The sequence below is a fragment of the Panthera leo genome, chromosome F2, assembly GCF_018350215.1.
Source record: "Panthera leo isolate Ple1 chromosome F2, P.leo_Ple1_pat1.1, whole genome shotgun sequence".
Classification (NCBI taxonomy): domain Eukaryota; kingdom Metazoa; phylum Chordata; class Mammalia; order Carnivora; family Felidae; genus Panthera; species Panthera leo.
The window spans coordinates 2540400-2556571 of record NC_056695.1 but is presented as its reverse complement, the minus strand read 5'-3'; the positions used below and the strand labels follow the sequence as shown (position 1 = coordinate 2556571).

Sequence of the window (16172 nt, the reverse complement as noted above, 5' to 3'; positions counted from 1 at the left end):
TCCTGATTTGTTTTCACTTCTAAAATTTATTTATTTATTTATTTATTTTTAAATATTTATTTGTTTTTGAGAGAGAGAGAGCACAAGCGAGGGAGGGGCAGAGAGACAGAGGGAGACAGAGATCCAAAGCAGGCCTCCAGGCTCTGGGGCTTGAATTTATGAACCACAAGATCATGAGCTGAGCCAAAGTCAGATGCTTAACCAACTGAGCCACCCAAGTGTCCCGATTTATTTTTTAAGTGTAAAACTCAGTAAATGTAGAAGTTGAAGGCGAAGAGAAAAACACTGACAATAAATTATTTAAATTTTCCTCTTTCCAAATATCTAAACCGTCCCATGTACCACTGTTTCCAGTATAGCTTGTGAAACCCAAAACTTCTGACTTCCGTTCACTAGTCTGAAATAAGTCCAGTAGAGATCGCACTGGTGAGGTGCCAATTCTCTTTCCTTCTTGTATACCGAGAAGTTCCGTTCTTTCCTTATCTAATACCACAGTTGGTTACATATTTTTTAATTTATTCCTAGTGTTTTAACTTTCTGATGAATCTTACCAAAAGGTAAACTGTCCATATTCCCAATTGTCACATTCATTGGGCTCCTCAGGAGGGCTTTGGGATGGAGTCTTTGCCAGAACTGTTAGGTGATCCTGTGAACTGTTCATTGCTAACAGATCAGGATCGCGACCAAAGGATGAAGACCCTTTTCCTTCAGATCCTTTGCTGGGAAAAGCACAGTATCTGACTTCTTCTTTGGTTGAGATGCAGTGTTATCTGTATTGACATTAGAAACTTGTACATACACCTGTAGCCTCCATGGACGGTGATCTATCGTTAATTCTTCTAAGTCATTTTCATTTATTATTAACTTATGTCCAGAAATGTCAAGAGTACATCCCTATTTATTTTTATGTGGGCATAGATGTGTAAAATTTAGTTTTATGTCATTTTCAGCAGGGTTTAACATGTACCATTTACTAGCCATTTTCTCATCAAATCCTCTCAATTCACTTGAAGGGTCAAGGATGCATTCTGAAATAAACACAAACTTTTATTCAGGTTCCTGGGTTTCTTTGTACATGAAACTCTGCCCAATTCCCTGTACATTATTTTCTCTGAAGTCTTTCTGAGAAATATGTTGCAATTCCAGCTTTTCTTTTGGTTCAGACTTTTTCAGGATAGTTGCAATAACAGGAGAAAAGGATTTCTATAAAACAGTGTGTTTTATTATTTTCCTTTTGGTTATGTCCCTTTCATATTCCACAAAGTGAAAAATTAACTTAGATACAGTATCATCAACAACTTGACAGAGATTGCTCTGGGCAGTTTCTGGGTTGCTCACTTAGAAGATGAGTTTTGAGATCTTCAAATTTCTGCAAGCAATATTCACCGTATCTTTTTTCTTCTTCTCTTTCAATTGGAGTTGAATTGGGATGCCACCATATTTATTGCCATCTGCTTGGGTTTTTTAGTTTAAACTAAGCAATCAGCTTTTGGATGCTGGAGGGCTTATCTACATCAAATAGACTGGAATGCTTCTGAATAATTTATAAAAGGCATATTGGTCAACTGAAGACAAAATGGTCTATAAAGTTGGCTTGTATTTTCCATCTTCACAAAAGGTTTTTTGAGTCTACCTGTTCTTGCTTTCTGGGTGCCAATACCTACTCTTTTTCCCATAAATATGAGGAATTTTTACTCCCCATGATATGGCATTAGATAGTACAGTATAGGAAGGAATAACATCATGGTCCTTGATAGCTGTTTCAACCAATGCTTTTCCTCTGCTCAAACGTGCTGAGTCTAGAGACCTAAAAGAATTTCCATCACGGCTGGGACGAGGTGAAGTGGTTTGTGCAGTATGGACTTGGTACAGAAGAAATTCTTAACGACGTTTGTGCAAATTTAGCTTCTTTTTTTATTTGAAGTAACATAACTGATATCTTTGCTGGGAAATTCGTCACTGCCCTCTCAGCTACCAGACACCAGCTATAGTGACAGAAGGTAAGTCAGTCTAAAATGCTTTACCCAAAGTGGCTTATATTTGGATTTTTAGAAAGTGCTTATGTTGCTGTGCTCTGATTTTTAAAAAAAAGATTGTTTTTCAATCAGTTTGTTTCCAACATTATTAATTTATGTAATGATGCAGACTACAATCAGGAATTTAACTTGAACAGATATGTTTAAATATTGCCTCTCCCGTAATATCTCTAAGTTGAATGTTACCTAGTTTATTTTATTTCTTCTCTATTTTCACGTGCCATAAGCCATTGGTACTTCTTCAGAAAAAAGAAAAAAAATCAATTATATAACTTTAAAGGAATTAGCACTTTCATATGGTTGTTTCCATTGAATTCAAATTTCTTATACTGTAAATCATGTTAATTAAATAATTTATATATGATTTGAAATCAAATACACAATTGACGCTTTTGGAATCTCTGTCTCTGAGATTCTCTTTTTCGTGTATACCTTACCCTTCTAAAGGCAAAATTAAGTAACTCTCCAAAGGAAAGCTCTAGTAATGATCTCTTCCTTAATTTAGAAGTTAGGCTGGAGTTAATTAAACCTTCATCACATATTGTCTAATTTATAATAGTTTTGTAATATAAAAGGAAACTGCAAAGTAAATAATCTAGCAAATCTATTCATTACTAACTCATCTTGCCTTAAACAAGGTGTTTGATTATTGTAATTTGATTTTCATACAGAAAGAGCATGAAACATAGCTATAGGTATGTCTAGTCATATATTCATGGTTTTATTCTAAAAGAAATTGCAGGCCCCCTTGCTGAAATCTGACAGAAATAAGCCAATTATAAGGTTCAGATGTAAAATGTAGATATTGCATCTCTGCGAGACTCCTCACTGTGGTACTCAGTCACTGACATTAAGCAATCTGTCATTTTCCTCAATCATCAAAATCCCATCTGCAGGTGACAGTTGCTGTCAGAGAAGGCTAGAAACAGCTGCTCCCTAATTATGAGGAATATGAATAGAGGGATGTAAGAAAGTCCAAGCCGGATAATTCTTGAGGCTGGCAAAAATGATTGCTATGGTAGAATGCAACAGCAAAGGAAAATTTGGGGGAGTATTTCTTACAGAGGCTCACCTACACACGAAGAATCTGCTGGTCATGCCCCCTATAGGGGTGTATTTAAATGCTCTTCTAAATGTTAGGTACACATAAGCAGGTTGCAAGAGCTTTGATTTAAGAATGTTCACTTAACTAGAAATGAATGGTCTCCAAGAACAAGTTTCAGAAAGTTTTCTTCCTCTGGATTATCCATTTGTTTAATTTAAAAACAAAGATTTGAGCACACTTCCTTTCGACACAGCAATGGCCACTAATGGATCCCATTGCCTGTAACTAATGAAAAAGAATTTTGGCAAGGCATTTCCTTCTTAATCTATAATTTGCCTTTTCACTATCTCTTTCAAAATAGAAATGGGCTTTCCGCAAAGTGTGTTTAACTCTTACTCAATACTAGTGGGAATGCAAAATGGAACTGGTACTTCCAATGAAAGAGAATTTGTCATTATAAAATTAGATATATTACATAATATATATTATACATAACTTTACCTTTGGCTCAGCATTCTAAGAAATTATAGTGAAGATAAAATGCCAAAAAATCAATAAACAAATGTATGCATAATAATAATCTTCTTCTTCTTCTTCTTCTTCTTCTTCTTCTTCTTCTTCTTCTTCTTCCTCTTTTTAAATTTACATCCAAGTTAGTTAGCATATGGTGTAGTAATGATTTCAGGAGTAGAATCTAGTAATTCATCCCCTATGTATAACACCCAGTGCCCATCCCAACAAGTGTCTTCCTTAATGCCTCTTGCCCTTTAGCCTATCCCACCACAAACAACCCCTCCAGCAACCCTCTGTTTGTTCTCTATGTTCAATAGTCTTTTATGTTTTGTACCCCTCCTTGTTTTTATATATATATTTTTGCTTCCTTTCCTTATGTTCTTCTGTTATGTATCTTAAATTCCACATATGAATGAAATCATATGATATTTGTCTTTCACTGACGGACTAATTTCGCTCAGCATAATCCCCTCCAGTCCCATCCATGTTGTTGCAAATGGCAAGATGCCATTCTTTTTGATTGCCTAGTAATGTTCCATTGCATATATATACCACATCTTCTTTATCCGTTTATCTGTCGATGGACATTTGGGCTCTTTCCATACATTGGCTATTGTTGATAGTGCTGCTATAAACTTGGGATGCCCTTCCAAAGGGCACACCTACATCCTTTGGATACATACCTAGTATTGCAATTGCGGGGTCGTAGGGTAGTTCTATTTTTAATTTTTTGAGGAACATCCATACTATTCTCCAGAGTGGCTGCACCAGTTTGCATTCCCACCAGCAGTGCAAAAGGGTTCCTTTTTCTCTGCATGCTTGCCAACATCTGTCGTTGCCCGACTTGTTAATTTTAGCCATTCTGACTGATATGAGGTGGTATCTCATTGTGATTTTGATTTGTATTTCCCTGATGATGAGTGATGTTGAGCATTTTTTCATGTGTCTGTTAGCCATCTGGATGTCTTCTTTGAAAAAAGTGTCTATTCACTTCTTTTGCCTATTTCTTTACAGGATTTTGTTTTTGAGTGTTGAGCTTGATAAGTTCTTTATAAATTTTGGATGCTAATCCTTTATCTGATATGTCATTTGCAAATATCGTCTCCCATTTCATTGGCTGCTGTTTAGTTTTGCTGATTGTTTCCTTCGCTGTGTAGAAGGTTTTTATCTTGATGAGGTCTCAAAAGTTCATTTTTGCTTTAGTTTCCCTTGCCTCCAGAGATGTGTTAACTAAGAAGTTGCTGCGGCCAAGGTCAAAGAGGGTTTTGCCTGCTTTCCCCTCTAGGATTTTATGGTTTCCTGTCTCACATTTAGGTCTTTCATTCATTTTGAATTTAGTTTTGTGTCTGGTGTAAGAAAGTGGTCCAGGTTCATTCTTCTGCATGTCGCTGTCCAGTTTTCCCAGCACCATTTGCTAAAGAGACTCTTTATTCCACTAGATGTTCTTTCCTGCTTTGTCAAAGATTAGTTTGCACTACATTTGTGGGTCCATTTCTGGGTTCTCTACTCTGTTCCATTGATCTGAGTGTCTGTTTTTATTCCAGTACCATACTGTGTTTATGATTACAGCTTTGTAATACAGCTTGAAGTCCGGGATTGTGATGCCTCCAGCTTTAGTTTTCTTTTTGAGGATTGTTTTGGCCATTCAGAGTCTTTTATGGTTCCATACAAATTTTAGGATTGTTTATTCTAGCTCTGTGAAGAACAATGGTGTTATTTTGATAGGGATTACATAGAATATGTAGATTGCTTTGGGTACTATTGACATTTTAGCAATGTGTGTTCTTCCTATCCAGGAGCATGGAATATTTTTCCATTTTTTGTGTCTTTTTCAATTTCTTTCATAAGCTGTCTATACTTTTCAGTGTATATATATTTTTCACCTCTTTGGTTAAGTTTATTCCTAGGTATTTTATGGTTTTTGGTGCAACTGTAAATGGGATCAATACCTTGACTTCTCTTTCTGGTTCTTCGTTATTGGTGTGTAGAAATGCAACCAATTTCTGTGCATTGATTTTATATCTTGTGACTTTGCTGAATTCATGGATCAGTTCTAGGAAATTTTTTGGTGGAGCTTTTTGGGTTTTCCATATACAGTATCATGTCATCTGCAAAAAATAAAAGTTTGACTTCCTCCTTGCTGATTTGGATACCTTTTATTTCTTTGTGTTGTCTGATTGCTGAGGCTAGGACTTTCAGGACTATGTTGAATAACAGTGGTGAAACTGAACATCCTCTCATGTTCCTGATGTTAGGAGGGAAGCACTCTGTTTACAGCCATTGAGGATGATATTAGCGGCAGGTCTTTCATATATGGCTTTTATGATATTGAGGTATGATTCTTCTATTCCTACTTTCTTGAGAGTTTTTTATCAAGAAAGAATACTGTATTTTGTCAAATGCTTTCTCTGCATCTGTTAAGAGGATCACGTCGTTCTTGTCCTTTCTTTTATTCATGTGATGTATCACGTTGATTGATTTGTGGATATTGAACCAGCCCTGAATCCCAGGTATAAATCCCACTTAATCGTGGTGAATAGTTCTTTTAATGTATTGTTGCATCTGGTTGGCTATTATCTTGTTGAAAATTTTTGCATCCATGTTCATCAGGGAAATTGGTCTATGGTTTTCCTTTTTGTGGGGTCTTTGTCAGGTTTTGGAATCAAGGTAATGTTGGCCTCATCAAATGAGTTTGGAAGTTTTCCTTCCATTTCTATTTTTTGGACCAGTTTCAAAAGAATAGGTCCTAACTCTTCTTTAAATGTTTGGTGTAATTCCACATGGAAAGCCACCTGGACCTGGACTCTTGTTTTTTGGGAGATTTTGATTACTGATTCAATTTCTTTACTGGTTATGGGTCTGTGGAAATTTTTTATTTCTTCCTGTTTCCGTTTTGGTAGCTTATATGTTTCTAGGAATTTGTCCATTTCCTCCAGATTTCCCAAATTAGAGGCATATAGTTGCTCATAATATTCTCTTTTTATTGTTTGTATTTCTGCTATGTTTGTTGTGATCTTTCCTCTTTCATTCTTGATTTTATTTATTTGGGTCCTTTCCTTTTTCTTTTTGGTCATACTGGCTAGATTATTTTATCTCTGCAAAAAGGGATTCTATGCTTTTTTCAAGTATAGGATTCTTATTATCATGATTCTAAATTCGAGTTGAGACATCTTGCTTCTATCATTGTTGATTAAGTTCTTGGCTGTCATTTCTTCCTTCTTTTTTGGGGGAGTGAATTCCTTCAGTTTGTCATTTTGGAGGAATAAAAATAATTAATAAAAAATTCAAAATCAAAAAATTAAAAACAACACAAACAATCAAATAAAGGAAGCTAGATCCTAGATGTGTTTTGGTATGGTTGTTGAAAAAAGCTTGATAGAATGAGAAAAAACAGAAAAAAAAAGAAAAGAAAACATATAAAAATTAAAAAGTGAATACAATAAAATAGAATAAAATGAAATGAAGTAAAATAGGATAAAAAATCTATAAAAAATTGAAAGAATATAGTAAAAATTTAAGAATTGGTAAAAATGGAAAATAAAAATAAAATTTTTCTTCTTCTGTATCCAACAATAAGGAAAGAAAAAGAAAAATAAATAGATGGACCAGTAAGCAGAATGAAATCTTTATGAAATTACATACAGTTTCTCCTAGAAGTCAAACTATGAAGAATTTTATAGTCCACACACTAACCAGGAGAGATTTCCACTAGGTGGCAATGCTTGGCTTACTGGGGTGGATTATTGTGGTGCGTGGGCACATGTATGGACATGTGTGGGAGGGGTGAAAATGGGATCACACAGCGTCCTAGTCTCTAGCACCAGAACTCTGTGCTCTCACCAGCGACAATCAAGCACCCCTCCTTTGTCTCTGGCTTCTGACCATTCCCTGCTTCTACACTGTTGTGTCCAAGCTGTCTGCCTGCCAGGGGACACCTTCTTGCTGAATTTTCATCACAGATGGAGCTGTGATTCCAAACCCCTCACTTCTGAGGGCCCCGTGACATCGATTTACTCTGACCCGTTGGGAGAGGGTCTCCCTGAGCAATGGCTGGGTTTTGGTTTGTCCCTGGGAATGCTCCTGTGATTGCCCAGCTACAGAGGCTATCAGATTGTGGCCAGGTGACAGCTTGCCCCAGAAAGAGTTCATGTGATTGCATAGTGGCAGTGGTTCAGCGATTATAGCAAAACACAACACACACTGATGCCAATCACCACACCCTGGCGTCTTTGTTCCAATACCAGCAATTGTCTGTCCTCTGAGGCCTGCTGGGACCTTTGCCTATGGGGAGGCCATATGACCTCTACCAAATGCCCTCTTAGCAGGGGAATCACTTCTCCCCATGTCGCCCATGGACCCCTTGGACCTTGCTGCCTGCTCCTGGGGATTTGCCCTTCCCACCAAAGCACTGCCAGGTGTTGAGCTCCTGAATTTCTGGCTCTGGTCTCCCCTGTCTATAGAGTCCTAATGGTATTGAAACCTTCTCCTTCTCCTTTCTTCCTTTCTTGTTCAGTCACTTCCACTTTTTCTCTTTCCCTCCAGGTACTTTTGGGGAGAGTGCTTTTCCTGTACTCTCCCTTCTGTCTCCCTCCTCTCCACAAAAACATTTCCCTACCCTTTGTGGCTTCTCTCTCCCCCAGTTTACCTCTCCATGCATGTACCTGCCAAGTTCTGTGGCTCAAGTTATGCAGATTGTTGTGTTAATCCTCAGATCAGTTTTCTAGGTGTGCAAAAGGGTTTGGTGCTGATCTAGCTGCATTTCAAGGACGAGAGAGACACAGAACTTCCATGCTGCTCTGCCATCATGTCCCTTCTCCCGCATAATACTATTCTTAAACTCAATTTTAAAGGATAAAGATCAGAAGGAATTTAAATGTCCATTAATAATTAATAAATTATGATATAGCCATACAATGTAGTACACAATGCTCTATGGACTATTATGGCAAAATCTCCATGAGTCATTATTAGATTTAAAAAATAAGATTAAAGATATCCACATAATTTGAATATTATTGTTTTGAATACCTAAGAAGGGAGAAACGTAAACATATGTATTCACACACACATATACATGTATGTATGTGTGTGTGTGTGTGTGTGTGTATATATATATATATATATTTCAAGTTTATTTCAGATGACTTTATTAACAAGTGACTATGTTGAATTTTCCTTCCAAGTAACTAGGATAGTTTGGAAGGACATGCATATCAGTGCAGGAAAACTGGTGAACCTGAATTACATGACTGGGCAGGATATCAAGCTCTCTTGTGAATTATCTTCTCTTTTATCTTGAAATTTTTAATTATTTTATTTGAGTATAGTTGACACAAAGTGTTACATTAGTTTCAGGTATACGACATACTGATTCAACAAGTTTATGCATTGTGCTATGTTCTCCATAAGTGTAGCCACCTTCTGTCCTCCTACATTGGTATTATAGCATCGTTGACAATGCTGTGCCTTTTATTCCCATGGCTTATTCATTCTGTGACCAGAAGCTTGTATCCCCCTCTCCCTTCACTCATTTTTCTCTATCTCCACCACCTTGCCTCTGGAAGCCTTCAGTTTGCTCTCTGTATTTATAGGACTGATTCTGCTTTTTATTTATTCATTTGTTTAGATTCCACTTATGAGTGAAATAATATGGTATTTTTTCCTTCTCAGTCTGACTTATTTCACTTAGCATAATACCCTGTAGTTCCACCTGTGTTGTCTCAGTAAGCATGACCTCTTTTTATGGCTGCATAATATTCTACTGCATATATATACGGCATCTTCCTTATCCATTGATGGACCCTGAAGTTGTTTGCATATTTTGGCTATCGTAAATAATTCTGCAGTAAACATAGAGGTTCATATATCTTTTCAAATTATGTTTTCATTTTCTTGGGGTAAATATTCACTTATATTTTAAAAACGGTTATTTATACCTCCTTCTGTGATAGAATAACTGTACTAGAATTTCCCTGCAACTGAAAGTGAACTAACAAAACATACAAAGCATCGATTTTTAGACCTTACAAAATTAGAAGCACAGGACTATTTCTCAGAGCAAGGAAATCCATGAGTTGAGGCCAGTATATTCTTTGGATCTCTGCATAGATAAAATTTCCTGGAGTCGAAACAATGAACAGACGTGGAACACAAGGAGGTTGTCATGATCCAACTGTACTGACGAGACAGAAATCATAAGTAGGGGCTCTGACACCTGGGTCTATTGGGGAAGTTCACTAGAGAAAGACTTTAGCTGGGAGAGGGAAAGATGGAATTCTCTATTAGCATTCCACTAGGATCCTTGGCTGTGTCTTATTTGTCATACAGGTGCAGCAGCTTGGGTTGACAACAGAATGAAAATGGTAGAGATTGTGCACGCTAGGAAACACAGGAGTTTCAGACGAGCCAGAGTGGCAAAATCTTACCACGTATCTGAAATATTCAAATAAGACAGTAGAATGGCTACACTGAAGACGAAGAAATGTACTAAAATAAGGATTCTTGAAGGCTGTAAGACATTCTAAAACCATGTCTCAACAAGATCATTTTAATCTGCAAGTAAACCAAAATGGGGGGGGGGGGGATATTCATAAAACACATATTTGATCTTCAATCTGTCTCCAAAATAACAATGTTCACAAATATTTAGAAAACAAATTAAATTTAAAATAGGAAAAAAATAATAAAAATGTGCAAAGATGTGAAGAGAAACCTCACAGAAGATATACGAGCAGACAAAATACCCTTGAAAAAAATGCTCACCTTCCTTAGAGATCAGATAAATGAAAAGTAATCACATCACTTTCACTAGCATGGCTAACATTAAAAATCTGGATCATTGAAAACTTTTTTGAGGACTTTGAACGACTGACGTTATTAAAATTGTTGACTGGAGTGTAAATGGTATTTGGTAGCTTTTTTGGTAATCCCAAGCATACGCCACCCCAGGAACTAGCAACTTAGGAACTCTGCTACTTGAACGGATCGAAAGACAACGAAAGCACGTGTCCTCAAAAAGATGTGGGCAAGATTGCTCATGGCATTTTGTTCAGAATCACTTCCAACTGGAACCTCCTTGTTGGTCAATATGTATTCTGGATTGAATTGTATCCCCAAAGTTGGTTGAAGCCCTAACCCCCAATGTGCCTGTACTTGTAGATAGGGCCAAAAAGGAGGTAGTTAGGGAAATATGGTCATTATGTGAGTGGGGCTTTTTCCTAAGATGATTAATATCCATATAAGAAAAGGCACCAGAGGTGTCACTCTCTCTGCCATGTGAGAAAACAGTGAAAAAGCACCCGCCTGCAAGCCGGAAAGAAGGTCTACCGAGAGCTCACTATACTGTCCACTCCGATCTTGGACTTCCAGCCTCCAGAGTTCTGAGAAAATAAATTCCTGCTGTGTAGGCCACCTAATCTACAGTGCTGTGTTACAGCCCCTGGGCCAATACAAGATGTAGAAAGAAAAATAAACTGTTATAAATAAATAGAGAAGACAAAAATGTTTAAACGCATCTATAGGTAATGCAGGCATCAGCATAGTCTAATGTCAACGACGTCACATTGAGTAAAATCAACCAAACATTAAAGAATATGTGCAACAGAATTTCAGTTTCATTAATTTCTACAGGGACAGAGGCCAGCCTGGTGATTGAGACGAACGAGGGTGGGTGATTGACAATAAAGGAGAAATTTCTGGGATGATGAAATCCCTGTCTTCATTGGAGGACTAGTTACATGGGTAACCTTTTTAGCAAATTTGGATTTCTATGAAGCTACATAATTTTCATGGGTCAAAGAAAGACAATCCTAAATTTTAAAGCTGGAGGAGACTTCAGACTTAATCTGGCCGCTTCTTTATTTTAATGAAGCAAAAGCAATGATTTCCCATCGTGTTTTACTGGCTAAGTCAGAACAATTATCAAAAATTTTTTTTGATTGCAGGGTAGTATTGTTTGTTTTTATTAGATTTTATTTGTTTTTACTTTGTTGTCTTTGATAGAGGACATTTTACATATTTTTAATAGTCACCTGCAACACCGTAAATAAAATAGTAAAATTTCTGGTTACTAAAAAAATCTGAAAATAAGAAAATAAAGTTATTTCTTTATTGCACTGTCATTCAGAGTATGTTGTCTTATTTACTGTCTATATGAGTTTGAACAGGTTGTGCTATTTATCAGTGACTTGTTTCTTTTATTTACTTTTTAAATTGTCATCTGCAAAATGAGGAGAAAGGCCATACTCCCTTAACGGGTTGATTTTGAAAATTACATGAGATAAAACATTTAAATCTTATCAAATGATACTTGACATATTATAAGCACTCAGTAAATGATAAATAATAATGAAATACATAACTATTTGTGTATTTTGGATGTCTGTGCCAATTCTAATTTTTGTAATTCTCTCAATCATAAAAAAATGATAAAGCATCCTTTCATTCAAATAAAAAAAAAACTAACTCAGAGTTATGGAAAGAGTATTTTCTCTGGAGTAGAAACAAAAACAAAAACAAAAAACCAGTTTATCAAATTATCCAGAAAAATTCAATTGTTGAATGGAAAAATATTTTGCAATGCCTAACGTATTAGCAAACCCACAAACGGTAGGTTTCTTCTCATTCGTTTGTGTTTTTTTTTTCCAACCACAAACAAATGAAAGATAGTACTTACATGATAACATAAATATGGCAGCAGAAATACAAGTGAAAAAACAAAAAGAAATTTGCCAAAAGACACATACTGGAACAGCCTCTAAAAGAAATCTTCTCAGTTGCACATTAGAAGACCACAAGGTGAAGGGATCTCGCCTTCTTCTGTCTCCCCTTCCTCACGCAATTTTTTATGGCCAGCAACAGGAATAATCTATATCTGTGATAGTCCAACAAAAATGTGCTCAGTAGATCAGGGATGAAAAGCCAGGAGAAAAATAAGGAAAACTGAGGAGTAAAAAAATTGATATAAATTATTCAAAATGCTAATTTTTGCATAATATGAAAACTTTAATTTCAAAGTAATCTCAGCATTTGTTTAGATATAAATACAACGGGTATTTATTGAGTGTCTCCCAACAACACTGGAAAGTAAGCATTTATAGATGAAGATATTGAAATTCAGAAAAGCTTAACAAATTGCTCTAAATTGCACACTTGGTATTTACAAAGCCAGGGCTAGAATTTTAATTGACTGACATAAAAAATAGTGACGGGTAACAACACAGTCATTAAAATTCCAACGCCTAAACAATCATTGCATCATTGTTAAATCTGTAGAGATGTAAAATCAATGAAATAAACATACACCTCCTGGATGGAGTCAGTTTCACTTACTATAATAATAGTTTGAAGCTTAGCTTACCAATTTAGCCAGTATTGTTATTTACCTTGACAACAGTTGTTATTTTGTGTAATTATTGCTGAGCTCTATAGTTAATTATTATTATTTTTTGTTTACAGCTGCAATCCAGTAAACATTTCTGAATGGCTTTAGAGTAGAGCAGTGGCTAAACTGTTTTGAAGAAAGAGAACTTTCATCTTTGGTAAAGTCTGCAAATAGATCAAATGGTTTAAGGACTTGTTCAGATGATATATTTGTTTGATCTCTTGCAAAAGAGCTCCCATCAGGGGTCATATTTACTGATGAATTTTCCTTTGAGTGAGAAGTCAGTTATAAAGACAAGACAAGGCCGCTTTTATTTATTGTATGTGGTGGTGATGGAAGAGCGGGCATATTTGTAATTTATATCTCAAGACGGAACTACCACACGTCCTATGCTTCCACACCTCGATCCTACTGGTTGTGTCTGAGCTCTGGCAGGGAAAGAGTCTATTTATACACGTGGAGACTGGACGATAGAACAGCAAATGTGGAGGCATGCCGGGAAGGCCCGTGGCCGACCTAGTCTGCAAAGATGCTCTGCAGTGAGCGTGGAGAGATAACACTGGATTGGACCTGAGAGCCACGTGGATGTGCTCACAACCACATTCCAGTGCTAGGGATACGAAGCAAAGAGCGAGCGTCTCTTGGGTTTTTCTTTTTTTCTTTTCTTTCTTGCTTTCCTTTTTTTTTTTTGTAATTGGCACTAGATTGTGTTGCCCTTGACCTAAATGACAAAGGCTGATTGTGGGAGAAAACACAACATATTGCTTTAGACTTATCAAAGTCGGGGTTGTCTGTTCCTTGACCGTCTGGGTATTGTCTTCCCAATGCTCAAATCCCTTGCTTTTATAAGCACCCTAACATTGGTCAGGTCCCTTCTTCCCTGTCGCAGCTCATAGCTCTTATGACTTCTGTCTCTAAGACGCAGCCGAGACTCACTCTAGCCAGAAACTCCTGTGTCTTGCTACCATTTATTCTTTCAGTGTTGGATATGATCCGTTTTTAGCCAATGGACCTTGAGAAAACTTTTAATGAGGGTTTATGGGGAGTGAAACTTTTTTGTCTGTCTGAAAAAGCTACCAAAAGCAACTCTGGATGAAGAAAAGTGTTATAAGAACTCCTCATGTTATTTAGTTAAATTCTGTCAGAGGAGGACTCTTTATATCTTTACCATCTCATGATATATTAACAAGAACTAAAAGAACAGGCTCAATGCCTCTCATGTAAACTATCTGAAAACTGTCAATATCAGCAAATGAGTGTCTACCAAAGGCATCTTCCTCTCCGTGACACAAAACCCTTCATTTGTCCAAGAAGCACATTTGTCTGCTGACAGACTGGGAACCTGCCCAAAAGTCATCAAAATAGGACAAGACAAAGTCAAGTTGCAAAGACCTTAGCGCTTTTACACTGCTGTGCAAGAGAATAAATGCAAAAATTTCTCCCCAAAGACAAAGTAGAAAGCCAAGGTAATTGCTACCATTCATCTTGTGACCATAAGAGGAAGCCCGGTCTTAAGAAGAAAAGCTGAGTGAGAGATGGAAAGAAATTGGTCTCTATGTCACTGTTGAACTGCTGAATCAAACCAACCCTGAAGCTGTTCCTAACTCTGATGTGTAGTCCTTTATTGCCTAAGCCATCTGGAGTTGATGTTTCTGCAATTTACAAGAAAATAAAGCCTATTAAGCATATACAAAAGAAGATATTATGCAGACGATTGGAGATATATATATATATATATATATATATATATATATATATATATATATATATATGTATATATAGCCTAGAACCACTTAGGGGAGAAGCATAAGATGTTATAGTTACTCACTGTGAACTGACTCCAGCATGAAAGTCACGGGCTTGAAGAAGGATGCCAAGAGACATACGTGGACAGCAGGACGCTCTTCTCTAATCAGTATGGGAGACTCATTTTGCTGCTTCCAAAGGCTACACAGTCCCCAAACCCACTGGCAAGTTAGTGGACAGAACAATTAGTTTGGGATTGGAACCCTTTATAGAAATGTGGCTAAAAATAAGTTACGAAGATGTTCTTAATTATCTTTTTTTTTAATTGGGAAATTTAGCATACTGGCATTTATCTGTCTGAGGGGTCATTATTATGGTTGCAGACATATTTTATGCTTACTATTATTCAACCATAGTTCCACCAGAAGTTGGACAAGTACCCTATTTTATGCAATCTGAATGAAACCCACTGTTTCTCGTACCTTGCACCTTCTCCTCTGTCATACTGTTAGTCATGATTAAAAGGATTAATTGCTCAAATGAGAAAACGTAATGTTCCTCACATTATTTTAGCCACAAGGGTATCTCCACTTCACTTCCTGGATTTCCCAGGAGATCCGTCTCTTCTTCTCCATTTCCCTTACCCCTCTGTCTATTTTCCTACGCAGGGGTTTTTCTGGTGTTTTCATTTCCCATCCTACTTTTTAGATGATCACCAGGATGATTATTCTAATTTATGTGATCCTCCTGCCTTAAAATATAAATGTCATTTTTATCACTTGCCATGTGAAATCTAACTTTCTCAGAACTGAAAAAAAAATCATGCACGCACCCTAACTTAACAGGATGAGGTGAGGTCACAAAATTGTATTTCAAGCATAGGAATACCTTCTGGGTAACAGATGCAGGAATACTTTCAAAAACCTTTTATCTGCAACAGTGACAGCATTCATTAACAACACTTCCCCTGACACTTCCTTGCTTCTACAGTTACTCTGCAAGACCTTGTCCAGGTGTGCTGTCCTCTGTGCAGGGGTGTCTCCTCTTGCTCCCTACAAACAAGAGAGATAAAGTGTTTTCTAGAGAAAACCTTACCAGAAATGCCAAAGGGAGTTCTTCAGGCTGAAACAAAAGAACGTAAGTCAGGAAGAGGAAAACATACACAAATATAAAAATCACTGGTAAGGTAAATGCAGAGGTAACTTCAGAATACTCGAATGTAGCAATGGCGAGGGTTCAATCACTCATAACTTTACTATGAACATTAAAAGGCAAATGTATTAAAAATAGCTAGAAAGATAATAAATTGTTAATGGATACTAATGTAGAAAGAAAGTGTGATTTCAAAACCATAAAATACGTGTGGGGAAGGTAACAACGTACAGCTTTCGTACGTGTTTGAAGCTAACTTGTTATAGCTTAGAATAGACTGTTATAAGATGTCTTATAT

The 16172-nt window shown here is 36.7% G+C and overlaps 1 pseudogene; it reads right to left on the bottom strand.

Moving 5' to 3' along the window:
• Positions 1 to 235: 235 nt before the first annotated feature.
• On the bottom strand, positions 236 to 2048 carry LOC122211261 (annotated as a pseudogene).
• Between the last annotated feature and the right edge of the window lie 14124 nt (positions 2049 to 16172).